Source organism: Mobula hypostoma, chromosome 6 (genome assembly GCF_963921235.1).
Source record: "Mobula hypostoma chromosome 6, sMobHyp1.1, whole genome shotgun sequence".
In the NCBI taxonomy this organism is placed as follows: domain Eukaryota; kingdom Metazoa; phylum Chordata; class Chondrichthyes; order Myliobatiformes; family Myliobatidae; genus Mobula; species Mobula hypostoma.
This window is the reverse complement of record NC_086102.1, coordinates 132,679,001-132,703,576: the sequence shown is the minus strand read 5'-3', so window position 1 is coordinate 132,703,576 and position 24,576 is coordinate 132,679,001. Positions and strand designations below refer to the sequence as shown.

Sequence of the window (24,576 nt, the reverse complement as noted above, 5' to 3'; positions counted from 1 at the left end):
ATCACGGTGAATGGCAGTGCTGGCTCGATGGGCTGAATGGCCTACTCCTGCATCTGTTGTCTATTGAGATTTGTGACTCTGCTCTACATGTTTTATTTATGATGTACAGGTATTGATTATTTGTTCGTTCCTGAGGATGAATTTCTGCCTTAACTTGCTGTAGGAAGTTTGTTGAAAGTACCTCCTCACTCTTGTTGGGCAGGGAATTCTGTTTCAACCCAGTGTAGTTCCAAGTCAGGATAGTATTTGAATTGAAGATAACTTGGGGTGGTTCAGTAGCGTGACACTATCACAGCGCGAGGGACCCGGGTGCAGTTCCGCTGCTGTCTGCAAGGAGTTTGTACCCTCTCCCCATGACCATGCGGGTTCCCTCTGCATGCTCCAGTTTCCTCCCACTCCTGCACTCCAAAGATGTATGGGTTACTAGGTTAATTATTGTAAGGGTTACTAGGTTAATTGATGTATGGGTTACTAGGTTAATTGGTTACCAGGGTGTCATTGGGCTGTGCAGACTAGTTGGGCTGGAAGGGTCTGTTACCATCCTGGATCTCTAAGTAAATAAACTAAAGGACCTGGGTGTTGGCGTTCAGGAGTGGCGTGTGAGGCCAGTGTGGAACCTGCAGATTCAGCAGGAGGTGTTCAGTGGAATAGTTGAGTGGGTGGGTGATATGGGAGGAGGTACATTCCCATATCACCCGCCTTTTTCACTTGGCTGCTCTCGAAAGCAGAGGTTCACAATGCCACTGTTGCATCTCCTCCTCCGCTCTGAGCAGTCGTGGGCCAGGAGTTCCCACCATTTGGTGGCAGTTTCCCGAGGAGGCTGGTAAAGGATGCGCTGGGATGCAGCAAGTGCCAGCAGCACAGTGGGAGACATCTCACTGCCAGCATCAAACAAGACTAGGCAGTGGCTGCAGCCTGATCTGATCTTGTGAGGAGGATCCCCATCAGACCCCTGGACAGTCTCCACAATTGGAAACTTGGTTGGCCATGTACTGTGGCTGGTGGAGCAGATCAAAGGCTGTGACTCCTGTGGTGAAACCAGTTGCTATATCACTCTCCAGCCTCACTTCCCCTCACCTGTTACCCGTTCACCATCAGTTGTTCAGCTCACCTTGTCTGCAGCCTTGGGCGGCTTCACTGTCTGAGGAATCTAAGGCCAGTGAACATCTCCACTTCAGGCAATATGAACCAGCTGAAGATTGTCGAGTTGGGTGCTACCTCAAGAAACTCCAGCAGCAATATCCAGAGACTGGGATGATTGCCCAAAAATGATTATCCACTCCCTTCGTGTTAAACTATGACTCCAGGTATAAGCCAGTGGAGATATTCTGCATCACTCCCATTGGCTTCCTGTTTCACTAAAACCCTTTGAAGTTGCACTTGCTTAAATTCTGTGTTTGCTGCCTAGAACAGTCATTCTCACTCAGTTCAGGAACTCAGTTCTTTACTGCCTGTTTGGACCCAGCCTAGAGTATGTTCTGGAGCCACAAGGTCCTGGTGAAACCCAGACTGGGCATTAGCGAGTGGCTTGCTGATGCATTACCTGCTGCCTGATAGCTTTGTCAACAAAACCTTTATTGTGGTACCTTTCATATCTTGCTGACGTTTCAGTGAATGGCTAGGAGCCCACATCCACACCTGAATCCAGCTCCTGACTGGTGAAACCTACCCAGCTCAGTACCTTCCCACTGAAAGTGGCGAGCTCTGTCTGGGAAAACACTTTGACAGCCAGCTAAACCCTGCTCTGAGGCTGAGGCTTACTGTCTGTCGAAACTGTTATGAGGTGGAATGTTTGTGAATGTGTAAGTAGTTGAAGAAATATGTAAATTGGCATGTAAACGTGCCAAACATGATTGAAGTGAATGGAGTGACTGAACTCTTGGTGTCTTAACTGTTACTGCTCTGAGATTCATCTTCTTGCAGGTATTTACAGGAAAATAAATGCAATAGATTTTATGAAAAACTATACATAAACAAGGACTGACAAACAATCCATGTCCAAAATAAGACAAATTGTGCAGATAGATAAACAATGCTGAAAACCTGAGTTGTAGAGTCCTTGAAAGTGAGTCTGTGGGTTAAGGCGAGTGAAGTTATCCATGCTGGTTCAGGAGCCTAATCTCAGGGCAGTTTATGATGACATATACATACTTCGATAATAAATTTACTTTGACCTTGACTTGTCTCTGGATTCCTGGTGGGTCACCAACTTCCTCCTGTTTTTCAGCAGTAACAGTTTGCACCCCTGATTTCTGAATTCACTCCCTGTAGGTAAAAGTGATTTTTTTTTTACGGAATCTGTAGTTTAGAACCAAGAGCAATAATCTAAAAGCCAGACTGTCCATGAAGTGCATGTGCAAAGTTTGGGACTGTCCAATGCTAAGGGAAATTGATGCCAGTTCAATTCTTGGTTTTCACCATGGGTTTGATGGTAACTGCTCTAGAACAGGGGTTTGCAACCTGGGGTTCATGGACCCCTTGCTGAATTATATTGGTCCATGGCATGAAGAAGTTGGGAACCCCTGCTGTAGAGCATGTGGTGGGGTGGCGGGGGGGGGGGGAGGTTATCTGGAGATAAACCACTGACCAGCTGTGATATCAACTCGGGCTGAGTGTAGATCCCTCCGGACAGCTATATTCACTGGTTTCTCTGATTTGCAACATAGTGTTGTTTATGCTTCTGTTCAAAATGAATAACCTTGCAATTTTCTACATTAATTCAGCTTCCTTCTTGACCTTGTGCTTCACCAGCCATCCCTTTGCAGCTTTACAATGCAGAAGCATCTAAATGCAGGTACTAACAGCAATTGGGAAAGCAAAAGTGAGATTAGGAGGAAGCAGGGGCAGAGAGAAGTGGGTGTGGAAAATCAGGTGGAATAAGGAAGGGTTGGGAGAGCAGAGAAAGACACGAGGGTGAATGAAAAGGGACGAGGAAAAGAGTGCAAGTAAAGAGGGGAAGGTATAAAATGCAATGGGGGATGGGAAAGGCAGATTGAAAGAGGAAGGTGAGGGAATCTGAGGGTTCAGATCCAAGGAAGAGGGTGTGAGCAGGAGTACATGTGGTCAGAGTGCCTCCGCATGTGTGCTGAAAGATTCATACGTATATTTAGCCTGTCCATCAGAGTTTTTGAGCCCCTCTGATATTGGACAGAAGTCTCATTGTGTCAAGACTATGCAATAACTAGAGGAGTTGGGGGCAGCACCATAACATAGCAGTTTGTGTACTGCTTTACAGCACCAATGACCCAGGTTCAATTCCTGCCCCTGTCCGCATGGAGTTTGTACATTCTCCCCATGGCCATGTCTATTTCGTCCGGATGCTCCGGTTTCCTCCCACATCCCAAAGACGTACCACTCAGGGTTAGTGAGTTGCGGGCATGCTATGTTGATGCTGCAAGTGTGGTGACACTTGGCAGCAATTCCTCAGACTGTGTTGGTCGTTGATGGAAATGAAGCACTTCACCACCTGTTTCGATGTACATGTGATAAATAAAGCTAATTTAATCTTTATATTAATTTGTGAAGGGATTCACAAACAGGCCTCAACCCCAAGCACAAGTGATGGAGAGGCAATATAGCTTTCTTCTGTTCTCACTGGACATCAGTTGTTCATAAAGATTGTGGTGTTGGACCATTGATGGCTTTTCCTGTAATTTAATGTGGCTACATTTAACCCTTCATTGTTGCCTGTGTATAGACAGAGATTTTTATTGAACTGAGAGGAGAGTGGAATTGATGGATTGAAAGTATGGTGGAAGCAGATTTTCAAAAAAAAAACCCCACGCAAAATAGAATTGAGTAAATGAGGAATTATCAGGTGGGCAGTGGGGAAAGAAAAGTGGCACTAATCTCAGAGCTGGCCTTTTGTTTTGAGGATTACTCACAGGGCCAGCATTTATTGCCCATCACTAATTGCCCTTGAGAAGGTGGTGGTAAGTTACTGCCTTGAAGGGTGGGGGGTGGGGGGGGTTCATAGTTCCAGTGAAACTGCTTCATTTTCCATGGTCCTGTCTCAGTGTGGAGATTCTCTTTGTGACAGTGCCGGCTGTCTCCCTAGGACATGCTTAAAGACACATTTATGTGGAATACATGTTGCATTGATATCTATTACAAGAAACCTGGCATCTCCACATAATCCCTGCTATGGAATGAGAATATTAACATCAGTTTGAAGAATCTGGGTGAAAATGTCTACATACAGAAATGATCACAATAGAATCCCAGTAGTAAAAGTAGAATTGGATTTTTTTCACTTCACTTCTATATTTCTTATGTAGAATCATTGATAACTAAAGACCTTAGCGCTTATAATGGGTGGTGTTAGGTACAGTTTCATTCTTAGTAGAATTTAATCTATTCAATATACATATACTGTAATTTATTTATTTTAACTATTTTCATCTATATTATGTATTGCATTGAACTGCTGCTGCTAAGTTAACAAATTTCACGACATATGCCAGTGATAATAAACCTGATTCTGATTCTCCTTTCTCTCTCTATTTGAATGATTCGCTTGTTGGATTTCATCAGTTCTAGGTTAATGATTGATTAACAGTTATGTACTCCAGCAGTTTATTGTTAAATATTGTTATCATTCATTCTACGGAATCACAAGGTTAAAATTTCTTGCAGCTTTTCTCTGTTGATTGCCAAAACCATTTGGAATAGATAATGAAAGTTCAAATGATGTTTATCAGTATCTGATGGACGCTTGTGTCTTGGAGTAGTGAAGCCTAAATAATTTTTAAATACTGTTTTATCGCTTTGGTGAACGTACCGAATGTTCCCTATTAATGTAGTTTCAGTGAGATTTGACGATGTTGTATTTTCAAGTTGGGCATTTTATAATCTGGCAATTGCTCTATTCCCCGCCCTGTCACTGGACTTTGCTTGTTCTTGGCGTCCAATTGCCTGAAGACCTTCAGCAATCAATGGCTTTCTTCCTATTGCTCCAATGTGGCTTTTAGTCCTGTCGTGAGCTGTCTGTTCCTCCCGCCGCCGCCAGCGTGCTGGTACTTGTTGACACCGTCTGCAGGTACCATTCGTCACGCAGATATATCATACCCTCAACCCTTCCTATCTCAACAATCTCTTGCGCTCCAACTGCTCCCTCGGGCATCTTGATGCAGTGTCTCGATCTGAAATGAGATAGCCCCGGAGTTGCTGCGCGACCCGCCGTGTTCATCCAGCAGCTTTTGTCTCATTCCACATTCCAGCATCTCCAGACCCCTGTGCGTAAATCCGAAGTGTGGCGATCACGCCTCAGGCGTTTCCTTCGAGCAGCTCCCCACCCGCCCATAACCAGCGCCGTGGCGGCGTTGCCGTTTTAAGGGGGGAGGGGGCGTGGCCGGGCGGGGGCGCGCCGGTGGCGGAGGGGTGGCAGACCGGAAGTGCCGCCACACAATAAGTCACTTCGGCCGGAGCGCGGCGCGGCGCGGCGCGGACTAGACCGGACCGGGCCGGGCCGGGGAGAGCGAGGCGCGGCGGCGGCGGCGGGGACAGGCAGGCAGGCGGTGAGTGGAAGGAAAGAGGGTGGCCGCCGTTTGGTGGTACGGGGGGGTGGCAATGGGGATGTGGCGCTGTCTGTGGCAAGCCACACATCCCACCCCACCCCACCCCACCCCACCCCACCCAAAAGCCAGTCCCTGGGTCACCGTGGCACAGATCTACCGGCCCTTGGCGGCTGTGGGACGGAGATCCTCCGGCCGTCGGACACCGATATTTCTCCCCGGCCGCGATGTAGTGACACCTCTCCCTCCCTACGTGGGCCACTGAGGGACGGAGACTGCGGCCTCTCTCCCGGCTCACCGAGAGACAGACTCACCGTCCCCGGTCCGCTCCGGACACCACAGATATTTCATCTCCCACCCTACATCCCCCCACCACCACCTCCTTGGGCCAGTTGAGGGTCCTAAATCCCGCACCACTGACAGACAGAGACCACGCCACCCGTCCCCAGGCTACTGAGGGACAAAGATTTCCCCCTTCCTCCCCGGTCACCGAACTCTCTCCAGTCGCATGGGGCCTAAGTTCTATCTCTTTCCAGGCTGAGAGGCTTCCGTTCCCTGAATCACTGAGGGACAGATTTCTTCTTTCCTAGTTTCCTGCACAAAAGAGATTTGTTTTCCTCCAACACCACCCCTTCCCTCCGGCAATGAGAAATATTTCACTTCTTTTCTCACTCCTTTTCCCCCCATTCCGAGCTCTTGTGGGACAGTGATTCTTCCCACCCTCTCCTAGTTTTCTGGCTGCTAATGATCAGTTTCCCCTCATACACCTCTGAAAAACAGGGATACTACTTTTCCCCTTGCTACTCACCCACAGGCTGCTGTGGGGCAGAGGATTGTCCCATCCTTGCATCACTGAGCTGCCTCCAATTACTGAGGGCCAGAGGTGGTCTAGCCCCACCCCTCTGGGCCATTGGGAGGCAAGGGATTCCTCACCTCCACTCCCTGGGGTACAGAGGGATAGATTTTTTCCCCAGCTCGCGTCTCCCTCACGTGGACAAATATTTCTTCACTTCCTAGACCACAGATAGGTGACTTCCTTTTTTTTTCCCCCACCCCTCCCTCCACTCAGGCAGAAGCTGTTTTCCTTCTGTCCACGGAACAATTTTATTTATTTATTGAGATACAGCATGCGTGGAATAGGCCCTTCTGGCTCTTCGAGCCCATGTTGCCCATCAACCCCTGATCTAACCCTAGCCTAATCACGGGACAATTTGTAATGACAATTAACCTACCAACTGTGGGAGGAAACAGTCACAGGGAGAACGTACAAACTCCTTACAGGCAGTAGCAGGAATACAAGAGTTTCTTCTGTCATTTCATTGAAGGGCAACATATTGCCCTTTTCATTTCCCCCCACACACCCAGAACTGAGAGGCAGAGAATACTCACAAAGACAACGGTGGTTGAGGTGATATTTACAAATGCTCTTTATCAGGAATCACTGGATATCATTGATCATTCTTTGGGGGTGCTAATGCACATCTTTCGCACACCCTTCCACTAAAAGCCAATGACAGAGTGAGCTCTGCCTTCCTGACACCACAGAGGAACTTGTCTCAGTTGATTGAATGAGGTCACTGCAAACATGCTTCTTAAATTAGACAACTGCACAACTCCAAATGCAGTCGTAATTGTTGGAATAACTGCGGTAGGAAATGGCATGGTGTGTGTATCTTTGGCAGCCGTGGAAGCAACTGTCTTTGGTCACAATCTGCAAGTCACAAATCTATTGAGTACAATAATGTCAAACATCTGTTACACATCCAGAAAAAGTGATTCCAATTTACATCTGGTCCTTCGGGTCGTTGCTTGGAACAAGAAACACTTCAATTGGCTGTGCACTTAGGCTAGAGGCTCAATTCTGCTAACTGCAGATCCAAGAGTTTTGGAACTGTTTTGGCTTTGTGGGGGTGTGGGTGATCTAATATTTGCAGTGTTCATTATCATGATTGCTTAAATAGAACTTTTTTTGTCAATTTATTCTTCAGGTTTTGGGCTTGAGCTTGGGTTGCATAGTTTACTTTGAAAATAAGTTTGATGTTGTGTTCAAGTTATTTTCTTAATATTGTCAATGTCAATTTTGTTTCTCCCTCATTTGAAATGATGGCCTCAAACTGAGGTCCAGTTTTTCAATTGCTAGTCAATGTAGTTTTGTTTTGTGCTTAGCAAGTTACTGGCAGCACTAATCGCAATCTATCCTGAGGTCATGTTTACAAATACTCTTTACCTGGAATCACTGGATTTTATTCAGGAGTAGATTGTGGACTTTCTTTCCTCCAGTATTATCATAAATCTTCAGTGGGAGCGTAGTATTTATATCATTCTAAATCTATAAGGAAAAGAAATTCTATATATTTTATTAATATGTGGTCAGCTGTATTCAACTTTGGCTCAACCGGAGTAGCAAAAGAGTGGTAGTCGATGGGGTTGTCTCTCCGAATGGAGGTCTGTGGCTAATGTATGATGCAGGGGTGTAGTGAACAGCAAGGAAGACTATCAAAGATTGCAGTGTGATCTTGACCAGCTGGATGGGCTGAAAAACAGAAGATGGAATTCAATGCAGACAAGTGTGAGGTGTTGCACTTTGGGAGGACAAACCAGTGTAGGATTTACACAGTGAACAATAGGGCATGAGTGCTTTGGAACTGAGGTGTCTGGGAATACAAATCCTTAATTCCTTAAAACTGGTGTTGCAGGTAGATGGGGTCCGCCTATGCTTTTGCAATGAGAGCACGGACTACATGAATTGGGAAGTTATGTTGAAGTTGTACAAGGCATTGGTGAGGCCAAGCTTAGAGTATTGTGTGTAGTTCTGTTCACCTATCTACAGGAAAGATTTTAATAAACTTGACAATTTCTAAGGATGTTGCTTGGACTTGAGGACCTGAGTTACAGAGGAAGGTTGAATAATTTAGCACTTTATTCCCTTGAATGCAGGAGAATGAGGTGAAATCTTGGAGGTATACAAAATTATGAGGGATTATATATGGTAAATGTATGCAGGATTTTTTCCTTCTGAGGATGGGTGAGACTGGAACTAGAGGCTATAGGAATAGGATGAAAGGTGAAATATTCAAGAGGGAACTTCTTCACTCTGAGAGTGGTGTGAGTGTGGAACAAGCTGCCAGTGTAAGTGGTGGACATGGGTCCATCTATAGGTGTACTGTGGAGAGCATTCTGATAGGCTGCATCGCTGTCTGGTATGGGGGCGGCAGGGGGGCTACTGCACAGGACTGAAAGAAGCTGCAGAGGGTTGTAAATCTAGTCAGCTTCATCTTGGGTACTACCCTACAAAGTACCCAGGACATCTTCAGGGAGCAGTGTCTCAGAAAGGCAGCATCCATTATTAAGGACTTTTCTCTCTGTTACCGTCAGGTAGGAGGTACAGAAGCCTGATGGCACACACTCAATAATTCAGGAACAGCTTCTTCCCCTCTGCCATCCGATTCCTGAATGGGCATTGGATACTACTTCACTTTTTTTAATATACAGTATTCCTGGTTTTTTTGCACATTTTAAAAATCTATTCAATAAATATATACTGTAATTGATTTACTTTTTTTTCCTCTTCTGTATTATGTATTGCATTGAACTGCTGCCGCTAAGTTAACGAATTTCACGACACATGCCGGTGATAATAAACCTGATTCTGATTCTGAATTGTAACATTTAAGATAAGTTTGGATAGACACATGGATGAGGGGGCTTGGACAGATATTGTCCAGGTGCTGGTGGATGAGACAAGGCAGAATATTGGGTTGGTATGGACTAGATAGGCTGAGTAACCTTTTTCTGTGCTGTAGTATTCTAACTCTAATAATGCCCTTTATTTATTTACAAGATAGAAGTTGACCAGATAGAAATTTTATTTTGGTTTGAGTATTTCCATTGGGTCGAAGTTAATGTGCCTCTGATTTTAGAATTTATTATTTGTGTTTCTAATCTTTAACTTTCAATGGGTCTAACCTCTTGAGAAGTTTCCCTTTAATAGCTTCAGATTCTGATTTGCATTTGAAAAATTACTTTTTTTCAGGTCGCATAGCAGCAGTTTTTGTATTTGAGAAAATGTTTTTCCTATATTTAGCCTGTACTCTTATTTCCTCTTGTAAATTGCACTCCTCATTTTCTTTCTTCCTCTGGAGGTAGTAACTGGTCCCACAGGGGACGGCTGTTGCATTTTCCCTCAGCAGTTCATGTCTCAACCTGGATGATGTGTTATTGGGATATGTGGGTAAAAGCTTTTCTTATAATTGTCCTATGAGCTATTGATATGTTTTATGTGCCTTTTGAATGGAGAAAGGTATCTTTCCCATTTCAGAAGGCAGTTGAGAATGCATCTGAAGACACTTAGTCCAGATTGGGTAAACAAGGCGGATATACATAAGGCCATAGCGATCCAAATTGGTTTTTACAATGGTCCTGGTCTGTGCTGGATTTTTTTTATTCTAGATTTTGCATTTAATAAAAAGCTACATTGGAATGTGAAATTATCCAGACCTCTGGTTTTCTAATTAGTATAACTCCAGTGCTGTCATACTTTAATAAAGTTTGAACTATGATTTTTTATTTATCCTTTTTTTTCAGTCATGGCATTAAGGTTAGTTCCTGAACATGTAAAACCTTTATTTCTGACTGTAACCAACTTGATTAAAGTAAGTAACCAAAACCTGGACATACTATGCTGTTCAGATATTTGTGAAATTGTGGCTTTGGTCCCAAAATATCTTAGCCAAAGAGGAAACGTCTTGCATTAATACAGCATCTTATTATTGACTATGCTTGCTCCAAAGTTCTTAATAGAATGTAAAATAGTGTGTAATTACTGTTGTGGAAATGCAATTGGTCATTTGCAAGTAACATTCTGATAACGATCAGGCAATCTGATTTTGTGGATTTGATTATGGAGCAAATATTTGCTAGCTCATCTGGATTCTGTTCCCCATGAACCTGAGAGGGTAGAGGGTTACGTGTACTTCAGCGGTCAGGATTCTGAATATTGTAGCATTTCCTCATAAGTGTCAGTTCAAACTTTGTGGGGAAATTAGTTCTGTATCAAGTAGTGGATTATGATTTTTTTAAATTGGAACATCTAGGAACAGTGCAATTGATTTCTTGCAGAGTTTAGTTGGGTAGATGTGGAATTTTCTTCTCCGGTAGGGGGTGTTTAGAACCCTGGGGTTCACAGTCTCAATGTAAGGACAGAGCTGAGAAAAACTTATCTACCTAGTAGAGTTTAGAAAACTCAGTTACCAAATATTTTCAAGACAGATTATGGATTATTAGATATAAAGATGTATGTCATTAGTGCAGGAAAGTGGTACCAAATAAAAGATCAGCTAAGATCTTGCTCAATAGCAGGGAAAATGTGAACAGTCTGATGACATATTCTGTTTTTAACGTTGCATGGTGGAGCATGCTGTGACTTTAAAAACTTATTGTGATGGGAGTGAGTGGCTAATAGAACATTCTTGCAGATTCTTGGAGGTGAATTCACCAATGTGCTAAAAATATGGACTTTAAAAATCAACAGAAAATTTTCCTTAGTGTCATCACTGACTTGTATATGCTACTGATAATTCAGTCACTCTTATTTATGAAAAAAATGTGCTATTTCTAAACCACTGGCAATTTCCCACTGTCTTTTCTCAAACAGTCTCAATCCATTTTAGTATAGCCAGATTTGAAATCTAGAGCAACTCAATGGCCTTTCCGATTTTTGGTATTAACTTGCACAAGGATTATCTTGGTTTGTTTGTAGTGCAAACTGTATTTGTATTTATCCTCTTCTGACAAAGTGATGAGGTAGAATTGGTGAACGATGAGGTCTTGCAATGTGCTGATCGACATTTGGTTATTAAGGGTGATTGGTGTTTGGGGAAATGATAGGTAATATATTAGATTTATAACATGATGTATTATTTTATACCTTTATATAAACTAGAATGAATTTTGTTATGTTTCAGAATGGATTAAAGGAGTTTGAAATACCACATTACTACAAAGGATAGTGTCTTCTGAGGCATCATTATTGGTGTTCTGCAGTGATGGCTGAAGAGCTCCAGAATAAGTTTTTTTAACTTTGATGTCATTGACTGGGGTTTACTTTTTCATATAATTGGTGACCGAAAGTTCATATTGCAAGATATTTGAGCAAATCTCAAGATTTATCACCCATATGTAAATGCCACTATCTTGCAAACTGTCTTATAAATGTTTTATGCGCTGGTAAATTGTAGTGATTTTGGGCAGTGATTGTAGCAAATAGACTGAAACTACACTGGTATATTTTCAAGACCGAGTAGTCTATTGCTTGGAAGTAATATGCAAGTTCCCATATGCTGGCTAACTATGCCAGCTTTGGGGTAGGACATTATGACTTGGAAAACTGCTAAAGTCTTAATAGGACATTGATAGTGGGGACCTAGCAATGGTTAAATATTGAATGTCAAGAGACATTTGACTGTCTTTTGTCAGTGACAGACATTGGTTGGCACTATGTATCATATGGCTACATTTGTGGGTGATGCTCACGAACTATCAGGTTGTCGCTCTTCGGCAGCCCGTCAAAGTTGAAGGTGACTTGCTTCTGAGCCAGTTCTGTGGGATCCAAGTTAGTGGAAGAATCCATATGGGATCACAGATTCTGCAGTAGATAGGGGAGGCAGTGCTTGACCAAAGGGTTGAATGGTTTGGGATAATGTTCACATGTTTTCATGCATTCTGTATGGCCTCTACATGCTACTGTTGCCACAATTTGGTGTTTAGTATCAGGCATCTTTTCTACCTTGAGTGATCACGCAATAGGGAGTTCCACAAGTTAGATAGATACTATATTCATCCCAAAGGAAATTACAGTATCACAGTAGCATTAAAAGTGCACCGATATAAATATTAGAAGTGAAGTCGTGAAGTAGTGAAGTAAAAAAATAAGTTACCACAAACAGTCTAACAGGAGGGGTCATCGCTTCCCCATCTGTAGGTTGACACGTTATCGAGCCTATTGGCTGATGATAAGAATGACCTCATATAGCGTTCTTTGGAGCAGCACTATTGTCTTAGTCTATTACTAAAGGTGCTCCTCTGTTTAGCCACGGTGGATGCAGAGGGTGAGAAACATTGTCCAGAATTGTTAGGATCTTCCGTAGGACCCTTTGTTCTTCCACAGCCTCCAGTGTGTCCAGTTTGACTCCTATAACAGAGCCAGCCTTTCTAATCAGGATGTGGAGAGTTGCATGGAAGCAGTGTAAGTGGTACTTCTGCAGTGCTATGAAGTGACTACTTTAGGTTATGTCTTTGAAGTGTATAGGAGGATGTGGATTACTGCCACCGATAGGCCATGAGATTGGCGCTGGATTGCATCTCTGGGAGGAATTAAAGATGATTAAGGATCTCTGCAATGATTGATTTCTTGGAGAAAGTAAGAAACTTGTTTGTCATTATCCCAGTCAGTCTTGTTTCTTTAGCTTTGTCATTGTTTTTGTATCTTTGTAATCCCCTAGCCTACTTTCTTCTCCAGATTGGAGAGATGAGATAAAAATTTGTTCCAGAAGTACTTTTAGTGCCATGTTCTAGTACTTTAGAGATTTTGTTAGCTCCATGTTCTTTGAAGGTAGCAAGATTAGTAAATAAGAGAGTTAAGGAAAAGTATGTGATGGCTGAGCTATAAATTATTAGAGTGGGCAGATCGAGCTTGAGCTCCATAAAGCATTGGGTAGGCTGAAGCAGGAGCGAAGTGTACAATTTTTTTTTAACCACTTTATAAGGTGTTAGAATCTAATTCTTCTGAATAAGTATGGGCCTATTTTAGTCAACTCTCTGCACAATTAATCTTCAGGAATTATTCTGAAGAATATGTACAGCTATTGACAATATCATTTTGGAGTGAGGGCCTCCATCAGTCAGAGTTGACCATGGATATTGTGTCCTAGCTGTCTAGATACACAAGCCTGTGTCGTACGATATGGAGAGCAAGCTGTTGCCCATATAGCAAGCTCCTTCTCTGCATGCATCGGATGAACCCAAAGGAACGGCAGAAACCAATACAGTTTAGTACCAGCAGTGTCGCAGGAGTTGGCAGTCAGCTTTGAACTCAATGTGGGATTGCCGTAGGGACTCCAGCTCCGGCCTCCGGGAGAAGGCTCAGGAGCTTGAAGACTCGTACGGCCAGATTTGGGAACGGCTTCTTTCCAACTGTGATAAGACTGCTGAATGGATCCTGACCCGGATCTGGGCCGTACCCTCCAAATATCCGGTCCTGCCTCTCGGTTTTTTTGCACTACCTTACTTTCCATTTTTCTATTTTCTATTTATGATTTATAATTTAAATTTTTAATATTTACTAATTTTTGCTATTTTTAATATTTTGTATTTGTAACGCAGGGAGTGGGAAGCGCAGAATCAAATATCGCTGTGATGATTGTACGTTCTAGTATCAATTGTTTGGCAACAATAAAGTATAAAGTATTTTTCCTTTAGTTCAGTGTTTACTCCTGAAGCCTTCCCCATGAGTGGGTATAGCCACAGAGCACTGGAGTTTTGAAATCAGAGTTTTCCTTCGAAATGAACTGCCAACCACGGCTGACAAGCCCCATCTGCCAAAGCAACTGGCTTTAAGGTGCCAGTAATCCGCTTTTGCCCCATCTCCTTTTAGTAGAAGCTATTTTATTGGGCTTAGTAGCTAAGCCACGCGTAAAGGCCAGGAGCTGGACTTGGTTGTCAGAGGCTATTTGAGGTGCCATGGAAGCACTTAATAGGTAGTGGGAGCTTGTCCCCATTACCACCCCTGGCTATAATAATCTTAAGGAACCTTTTGGGGTGAAGACCAAGGAATTTACAGAATACAAATGGCTTAACATTAGTACTCTTAACTCCCTTGCACTAAAAGGCCATCATACTGCTTAAACCAAAAAAAAATAGATCAATAATGATTTATTGCAAATCTGAAATAAAATTTGTGCTAGAAACACTCAGCAAATCAGATATCTTTGGGAAGAGAAGCAGCATTTTTGATTGAACATTCTTTATCAAATTGGTGCAAATGAGAAAACAAGCTGATTTTAAGTTGTAAAGAGGACGGAGATGAATAAACAAAGGACATATCTAAAGTTAGGTGAGGCCACAATTGCTTTGGGAATAAGTTATAAATGAGATCATCTATTTGATCATTTAATGGGGGCAGATCTGAAAAAAGAATACAAAATTTCTGAAATGAGGGCACAGAGAGTGAAAACACAAAGGAATGAAAAAGTTGAGAAATTCTGTAATGTAGGATAAATTTGGCAGGTCAGACTATGGTGGTGGAGAGAAAAAAACAGCTGGTATCACAGATGGGCTGATGAGTTCTCACATGAACAGGAAAGTGAATTACTTGAAGTAGTAGAACTCACAGTAGAGCTCCATCTTGCCTGGGTAGAAATTTGAGGTGATTTCTTCAAGCTTACATTAGGCATTGTAAGGAGAATGCCAGAGGGCACAAAAAGATGGATCTGAATGAGTGTGGGAAGGAGAATTAAAGTGTTATGCATTAGGAAGCTTTGCAAAGCAGTCCCTCAATCTGCATTTGATTTCTCCACATTATGATTATTGAGTGCCGTGCACAAGATTCGGAAAAATGCAAATGAATTTCTGTTTCAACTGTTTAGGTCCCTGGACTGTCTGAAAGGCCAAATGTAAACAGGAAGATGTTGCATGTCCTGCAGTTGCATGGGAAAGTTACAAAAGAATGTGAATGAATGGTTAAGATGGAAGAATGGGCCAGCATGTCACAAAGGGAATGGTTTCTTTGAAAATTCTCTCTGTTGGTATCTAAATTGCATACTTTTCCAATCAGTTTTGTGTTATCAGCAATCATAAGTGAGTTGCACTCAGTCCTTTCATTTATTAACATAGATTGTAATTTGCTCAGGCTCCAGCCCATTAGGATCGAGACAGACTGCCAATTTGAAACTGAACTATTTATTTTCAATTTGTATTCTGTCCAAAAGGCAGTCCTCTAATTATAGTCCCCCAATCCTAGGAGTTCTTTTGTGCAGTCTCAAATCACTCAGATTATTTCTAGGTTGGGACATCTTAATTAGATGACCGTTAAGGCAGAGAGTGAGTGAGAGGGCACTTATGAACATTGAGAAGAATGAGATGTGATATTATTTCTTTTGACTTGGAGAGTGAAGAACTTGAATGTGATTAGTTATTTAGTAATGAGGTAAGGTTTTTACAATTTTTAAAATATCTTCAGAAATCTCATCTCAGAGGGCTGTGGATGCTCAGTAAAATATTCAAGGGCACTGGAGGAATGGAAAGTTAGGGGACTGATGTAGGGATGTTGGAAATTAAAGATTGCAGGTTTGAGGGACTACATAGATTTAAAATGTGAAATTCCACTCATCTAGACTTGTAGAGTTTAGTTCCAGAGCAAACCAAAGAGAAATTATTTATGAGTCTGGATAATTTCTGTCAGCAGGCGTTTCAACAATGATTTGAATTATGCTGCCTCAGCTAGTTTAGTGTTGCCCAGAATGCTCAGCTGAGGAAAAAAAAGTACAATGAAAGTAGTTAAAGACTAAAAATTCACTTGGTAAGTTTTAATATTTTGTTGTGTATGATCTTAAGTGTTTGAAAAAACTAACTGGTGATTCATCACATAGAATTGGCTTAAAATATTATCTTCTCCTCCTCCTGCTTGCAATCCCAGGTTTTTTTTTAACACTCTATCTGACTCTCAAGATGTGCTGCTGTTTCTCCAAGACCATATGGAAAATAATATTCATTTATGTAAAATTGTTTTTAGAATATAATGATTTAAATGCAACTTAGAAGCATTGAACATTAGTAGTTCGTAATTTTGTACACTGTCTACTATGTTGAATAACAGTACTTAGAAAGCTAGAGAAGCTTTAGTTGAGCAGTAAATAGAATGCAATTGGTGTTGAGACCAAAGCTCATTATAGTTATACTTCAGTTAAATATGCAGTCATCAAAGAATGGAGATTATTGTTCTTAAGTAAAAACATTCCTTCATTAAGAAAGAAAGGCTTTACAGAAAAATGTCAGTGAAAATTTTGTAAATCAAAGCTTTGTAAATAGAGAAACAACTGAAAAAGGATCTGGTGCTTTCCCAGTGTACATGACACATAACCTCTTCTTGGGCTTCCAACTGGGTACTGGTATTGATTTTAACTGATGTATCTAATCTAATGTATCGATGATAAGCACCATCATCTTCATTGGGTATGGTGCCAAGGCACGCCAAGTCCGGTGGTATATATACTCAACTCTCGTCCATTCCTCCTGATTGGTTAGTCCTCAAACAGTAAGGTTTCCACTGTCCCGCCTTGTTTATAAAATTGTAAAGACTCTAAGATCTGAGGCATCGTCTAAAAGAAAATGAACATCCCTTTAAAACTGGCATTTCTAAAGCTAGATGGTGCTGTATCCGTGGAATTGATTGCCATAGAGGGCTGTAGAGACCCAGTCATTGGGTGTATTTAAGGTAAAGATTGATAGGATCTTGATGGGTAAGGGGAGTAAGGGTTATAGGAAGGCAGGAGAATGAGGTTGAAAAATATCAATTATAATTGAATGGTGGAGAAAACTCTGTAGGTGGGATGGTCTAATTCTGCACCTATATCTTATGATCTTATGGTAGATTTTTAAGAATATAAGAAAATAGGGGGAGGGGTTGGGGTTATAGGAAAGGGCTTTGAGGCCTGTATTTAGATTAATGGTGGAGCAGGCTGGAGGAACCATAGCTATTCTTTTATTTTCTTATTTTCACTTAATAATTAGTTTGGCATTGGGAAGGCATTTGCTGGTTTCAAAGATCTATTAAAATGTCCTCATTGATTTTATTTACCTTTTATAAAAATTGTATGTATTATTCTCATGATTGAGTAATTGTATGCACTGCCTACCTTCAAATTTCACAAGAGACATGCAAAGCCTCGTGCTAATAATTACACTTCTTCTGATGCTTGTTGAATTTAGAATATAGAACACTATAGCATAGTCTTGGTCCTTTGGCACACAATGTTGTGCCTGTATTTTATTCTATTTGAAAATCAATCTAGCCCTTCCCTCCTACACAGCCCTCTTTTTGTATTTTCCGAGTGCCTATTTAAGAGTTTCTTAAACGTGTCTTGATGTATCTGCCTTTATTTACCGCCAGCCCTGGGAGGGAGTTCCATGCACCCACCAGTCTGTTTATTTAAAAAAAAACTTAACTTCTGACATGCCCCCTATACTTTCCTCCATCACCTTAAAATTAAGCCCCCTCACATTTGCCATTTCTGCCCTGGGAAATATATCTGGCTATTCACTCAATCTATGCCTCTTATCATTTTGTACACCTCTGTCTAGTCAACTCTTGTCCTCCTTCACTCCAAAGAGAAAAGCCCTAACTTACTCAAGCTATCCCCATAAGACATGCCCTCTAATCCAGGCAGCATCCGGGTAAATCTCATCTGCACCCTCTCTAAAATCTTCTCCATCCTTCCTAAAATGAGGCGATCAGAACTGAACACAATTTTCCAAGTGTGGTCTAACCAGGGTTTATAGAGCTGTGTACAACACGGCTTGTGAACTCAATCCTCTATTAAAGCACACGGTATTGGGGGTATGGTGTTGAAGTGGATAGAGAATTGGTTGGTAGACAGGAAGCAAAGAGTGGGAATAAATGGAACCTTTTCAGAATGGCAGGCAGTGACTAGTGGGGTACCGCAAGGCTCAGTGCTGGGACCCCAGTTGTTTACAATATATATTAATGACTTAGATGAGGGAATTAAATGCAGCATCTCCAAGTTTGCGGATGACACGAAGCTGGGCGGCAGTGTTAGCTGTGAGGAGGATGCTAAGAGGATGCAGGGTGACTTGGATAGGTTAGGTGAGTGGGCAAATTCATGGCAGATGCAATTTAATGTGGATAAATGTGAGGTTATCCACTTTGGTGGCAAGAACAGGAAAACAGATTATTATCTTAATGGTGACCGATGAGGAAAAGGGGAGGTGCAACGAGACCTGGGTGTCATTGTACACCAGTCATTGAAAGTGGGCATGCAGGTACAGCAGGCGGTGAAAAAGGCAAATGGTATGCTGGCATTCATAGCAAAAGGATTCGAGTATAGGAGCAGGGAGGTACTACTGCAACACTCACAACACACTGAAGGAACTCAGCAGGTCGGGCAGCATCTTTGGAAAAGATCAGTCGATGTTTCGGGCCGGAACCCTTCGTCAGGGCTGTAGAGGGAAGGGGCAGAGGCCCTATAAAGAAGTCCGTGGAAAAGATCAGTTGATCGGGTCATCCATTGCATCCGGTGTTCCCGGTGTGGCCTCCTCTACATCGGTGAAACCCGATGCAGATTGGGGGACTGCTTTGTCGAGCACCTCCGCTCCGTCCGCCACAACAGATGCAGACAGAATCTGCATCGGGTTTCACCAATGTAGAGGAGGCCGCACTGGGAGCACCGGATGCAATGGATGACCCGATCGACTGATCTTTTCCACAGACTTCTTTATAGGGCCTCTGCCCCTTCCCTCTACAGTCCTGATGAAGGGTTCCGGTCCGAAACATCGACTGATCCTTTCCACGGATGCTGCCTGACCTGCTGAGTTCCTCCAACGCGTTGTGAGTGTTGCTTTGACCCCAGCATCTGCAGATTATTTTGTGAGGTACTACTGCAGTTGTACAAGGCCTTGGTGAGACCACACCTGGAGTATTGTGTGCAGTTTTGGTCCCCTAATCTGAGGAAAGACATTCTTGCCATAGAGGGAGTACAAAGAAGGTTCACCAGATTGATTCCTGGGATGGCAGGACTTTCATATGATGAAAGACTGGATCGACTAGGCTTATACTCTCTGGAATTTAGAAGATTGGTGGGGGGGGGGAATCTTATTGAAATGCATAAAATTCTAAAGGGATTGGACAGGCTAGATGTAGGAAGATTGTTCCCGATGTTGGGGAAGTCCAGAACGAGGGGTCACAGTTTGAGGATAAAGGGGAAACCTTTTAGGAAAAACTACTTCACACAGAGAGTGGTGAATCTGTGGAATTCTCTGCCACAGGAAACAGTTGAGGCCAGTTCATTGGCTATATTTAAGAGGGAGTTAGATATGGCCCTTGTGGCTAAAGGGATCGGGGATATGGAGAGAAGGCAGGTACTGGGTTCTGAGTTGGATGATCAGCCATGATCATACTGAATGGCGGTGCAGGCTCCAAGGGCCGAATGGCCTACTCCTGCACCTATTTTCTATGTTTCTATTCTGCCTTCAAATTCAACCTTCCAGAATCACTTCACATTTTTCCAAGTTGAACTCCATCTGCCATTTCACAGCCCAGCTCTGCATGCTGTTAACGTCCCATTGTAACCTTCAACACTATCTACTACTCCACCAACCTTTGTGTCATCTGCAAATCTGGGGGTCATCAGCTTTAGTTAAAAAGAATTGTTGGCTAGATTCTTAATTACAGTTGATTCTGGTCAGTTGGGCCATTGGTTAATTTGGGTAACCACTTGTTTGAGACAGCTCTCAGAGAACATAAACCAATCAAGAAAGTACCCTTTGTTTATTTGAGATACTATACCACTCTACTGGTGTCAGGAGGTTTTTGCCTAGCAGTTTCTAAGTCGCATCAGATGCTTGCACTTGTGTGGCTGTTAGACACTAGAGCATGCTTACAGTGAACAGTTTTTAAAGTAGCATAGGTGCGTGCACATGTGTTCAAAAAGCAGTGATTTTTGTCACTGATAGTTGGCGAGAAATAAGCAGCAAGACAATTCAGAACTGTTTTGCTCATGATGGTTTCAAGCATTCAGGCTTGGTGATGCCAAAATAGCTGGGAGTGAAAATCAAATGATTTCACTACTTTAACAAGTTAGGAACTACAGGTAATGGCAATCATCTTGAAAATCAAATGATTTCACTACTTTAACAAGTTAGGAACTAAAGGTAATGGCAATCATCTTGAATGTTACAATGAAAATGAAAATTTGGAGGATGCAATCATCAATAGCATTGTATGAAGGTATTCCATTATCTACACGAGGTGCCTGCGCTAATTTTGTTCATTTACACTCAATCAAAAGAACGCGGCAGAGTACAGGTACACTGGATATATTCCTTCAATAACAATTAGGAATTCATACAGTTTAATAGTACCATAGTAGTATTGAGAGTGTTGTAATTTGTTCTGTATTTCAATTAAATACATAATTTGTTATTCAGTTAAATAGTAGTAGTTATACTTTTTAAACTATTTCCATGAAACCTTGGCTAATGAGGCAGCCGGTTAATTGGGCCAAAATATACTGGTCCCAATGTGTCCCAATTAACTGGAATCCACTGTACTTTTCCTTATCAGTAGATTTCAGTGTTGAAGTTCATTGGTAAATTGTTCTTAGAACGGCAATTGCAGAAGCTGAGTTCCTACGTACTAACTCTGTTCCAGTGATTAAGAAGGAGTGATAAATTTCATAACTGTGTTGCACTTATTTCAATAGTGTTAGCTGTAGCTAAATGAACAGTCTGAGAACACCGAAGGTTTAAGTTCCAGTTCTTAAACTTGGATGTGTTTAAAAACAAATCTCTCTCCACACATATGCAGAACTAATTGCATATGGTCAGAATGTCTATCTTCCAAATGGCCAAGTTTCTCCTACTATCTATCTATCTACCTTTGATAAAGATCTCAGCACACTGTCGAAGGACAGGAGAGTTATCCCTGATATCCAACCAATAGTTTTACTTTCCAATCAACATCACTAAAACAGATCTGATATGAATAGGAATATGACTATCACATGATAGTCATAAACACGAGATTCTTCAGATGCTGGAAATTCAGAGCAGCACACATAAAATACTAGAGGAACTCAGCAGGTCAGGGAGCATCTGTGGAAAAGAGTACAGTCAACATTTTGGGCCGAAACTTCAGCAGGACTGGAATTTTAAAAAAAGTTCAGGAAGTGGGGTCGAGCGTGGATGTCCAGGAAATGGGGGAGATGTGGATGAAGGCAGCATCAATGGTGTGGAGTAAGGGAAACCTCGTTCTGTAAAGAAGGAGGGATATGTCTGATATCCTGGAAAGGAAAGCCTGAAGCTGGGAACAGATGTGGTGGAAATGAAGGAACTGAGAAAAGGTAATAGCGTTTTTACCGGAGAAAGGATGGGAAGATAGCTGTAGGAATTGGTAGGTTCCTGAAGATATCAAAAGACAATTTGTCTCCAGAGATTGAAAGGAGGGAGAGAGGTGTCAGAAATAGGCCAAGTGAATTTAAGGGCAGGAAGTTGATGAAATTGATGAGCTCGGCATGGGTGTAAGAAGCAGCAGGAATCCAGACGTCAATGGAGAGCAGAAACGGTTGGGGAGCATTACCAGGGAAGGTTTGGAACATAGACTGTTCCACATAGTCAGCTAAAAGGCAGGCATAGCTGGGGCCCATGTGGACCTTGAATTTGGGGAAACTGGGAGGAGCCGAAGGAGAGATTGTTGAAGGTGAGGACCTTTTCCGCCAGATGAAGGAGAGTGGTGGTGGGAGGGATACCGGTTGGGTCTTTTGTCAAGGAGAGAAGAGTTTCAAGGCCTTCTTGATGGGGGATAGAAGTGCATAGCAACTGGACATCCATGGTGAAAATGAGATGGTTAGGGCCAGGGAACTAAAAGTTGCTGTGGAGATTGAGAGCATGCTAGGTGTTGCAGATGCTGGTGGGAAGGGACTGAGCCAATGGGGAGAGAATGGAGTCGAGGATCACATGACAATGTTGTATACAAATGTTCTGTTAGGTAGGTTGTCAGTTGTACACAGACAACTTTGTACATCAAGACTTTGAACCAGTTAAGGAATTAGAGTACTGGAGCAAAAACTGCAACGTTTGGAAGTCTGAACAAAACTTGAAATGTGAAATAAGAACAGAAAATGCTAGTAGCATCTAGCAAGTCGAGCGGAGTCCTTAAGGAGAGAAACAGTCACGTTTCAAGTTAAACTTTGTCAACTTGTTCAAAGGTTCATATATTATCAAGTTATACAACTCTGAAATTCTCCTCCAGATAGCCAAGAAAGAAAAGAACAGCTGTACAATCATCAACCCTCAAATCCCTCCTGGCACAAAAAAAATGAACAAAAATGGAACAGGCACATTGACCCCCCCCCCCCCAATACGCCTCCCCCACACACAAAAAATGAGAAAGATCAGGCATAAAACACAATATTTATTTTAAAAAACCTATAAGACTGAAAAAGAAGCCTCTAGTCCAAGTCCATATCCAAAAATCAGAAAACCTGGGGAGCATACTCCGTCTCAATAGCGGAGTGATCTCACCAGCAATAAAAAGGCAGTTAACCCTCTCCGTAGCAGAGCAATTTCCCCTCCCACCTCCCAATGATTTTTTAAAAAAGGCAGGCAGCTGGCTTTTCAACCACCCTCGTCTCTTTAGTCGGCGAAATGGGAAAATGGAGTCAAACATCGGCTCACATCCTTCTTACCACAAGGTTACCGTATGCTGCCTCTGCCTCCCAGAATCCTCTCGGAGACTGCAGAGCACTGAAACACCCAAACGATGTCAAAACTGCAAATCACAGGCTCCAACAGTTCCAGCATCACTTTCAAGATGAAAAAATTTAAAAGTCATGAAAGAAGTGAAATATATAGTTTCATGATCTATCCGGAAGATGTGGACCGAAGGAGCATTGCACACAGGCACCATCTTGACTAGTGTACAGTACCAATGTTCAGTCTTATAGATTTCTTGAAGTTCATGAATCTGTTGTTGAGAAAACAATAAAGTTGAAAAACTGGTATCCTTTCTGTCACTTCAGTTAATGTTGCTCCATAGTAAAAACTAAGGCATTTCAGATTTCCAGACCGATCAATGAATTCCATCTCTGTGGGCTAATGTGAAATACAGTTTTTCATTGTCTTTGGCTTAGTTGATGAAACATTTAGGAAAATGAGTAATGCCAGTGCTTTGTGAAATTGTTTATATTTGATAATTCCATCCCAGAAATAAATCGGCGAAAGCAAATATTACTGCTATTTCTTCTTTTGTAATTTCCTGTAAAATACGAGACAGGATGTCACTGATTTCATTGTAACTGCTGATTAATTCCTTAGATTTTGCTGGTCAGGGGTGGTTAAAGGCAATCCATCATCTTGTTCAGTCATAGAGACCAAGGTTTATGAGAATGAGCTGATAACAGTTGGTGTTATTTAAAGCCTAGGTGACTTGCTGAAGTGGCAGGTATGGTGAAATTGGCAAGGAATTGTTGAGAACAAAAGAAAATTATTGCATGAAAGCTTTGAAGCCAATGCGGTATATATTATTAATATATTCCTACTCTTTATAATTTAAGCAACTAAATTCTTTTGAAATTTGGGCAGTTTATGCACTTGAGTTTTCAATGTGTAGCATATAACCATATAACAATTACAGCACGGAAACAGGCCATCTCGGCCTTTCTAGTTCGTGCTGAACTCTTACTTTCACCTAGTCCCACCGACCTGCACTCAGACATAACCCTCCATTTCCTTCCTGTCCATAAAGTTATTCAATTTAACTTTAAATGACAACATCGAACTGGCCTCAACCACTTCTGCTGGAAGCTCGTTCCACACAGCTACCACTCTCTGAGCAAAGAAGTTCCCCCTCATGTTACCCTTAAACTTTTGCCCTTTAACTCTCAACTCATGTCCTCTTGTTTGAATCTCCCCCACTCTCAATGGAAAAAGCCTATCCACGTCAACTCTATCTATCCCCCTCATAATTTTAAGTACCTCTATCAAGTCCCTGCTCAACCTTCTACACTCCAAAGAATAAAGACCCAACTTGTTCGACCTTTCTCTGTAACTTAGGAGATGAAACCCAGGTAACATTCTCCATAATTATATTGAAACTAATGGCATTGCGATCACTGGACCCGAAGTGCTCCCCAACACATACCACTGTCACCTGACCTATGTCATTCCCTAACAGGAGATCCAATACTGCCCCTTCTCTAGTTGGTACCTCTATGTATTGCTGCAAAAAACTATCTTGTACACATTTTACAAACTCCAAACCATCCAGCCCTTTTAC

At 42.1% G+C, this 24,576-nt stretch overlaps 1 protein-coding gene across 1 annotated transcript in view; it reads left to right on the top strand.

Moving 5' to 3' along the window:
• The first annotated feature begins 5,394 nt into the window (after nucleotides 1–5,394).
• The window catches only part of raph1a (Ras association (RalGDS/AF-6) and pleckstrin homology domains 1a), a 197,605-nt gene continuing 178,423 nt past the window's right edge, over nucleotides 5,395–24,576 (top strand). The window contains exon 1 of the mRNA XM_063051742.1: nucleotides 5,395–5,516. The gene's annotated coding sequence lies outside the window, so the exon portion shown is untranslated. The remainder of the gene's footprint in view (nucleotides 5,517–24,576) is intronic.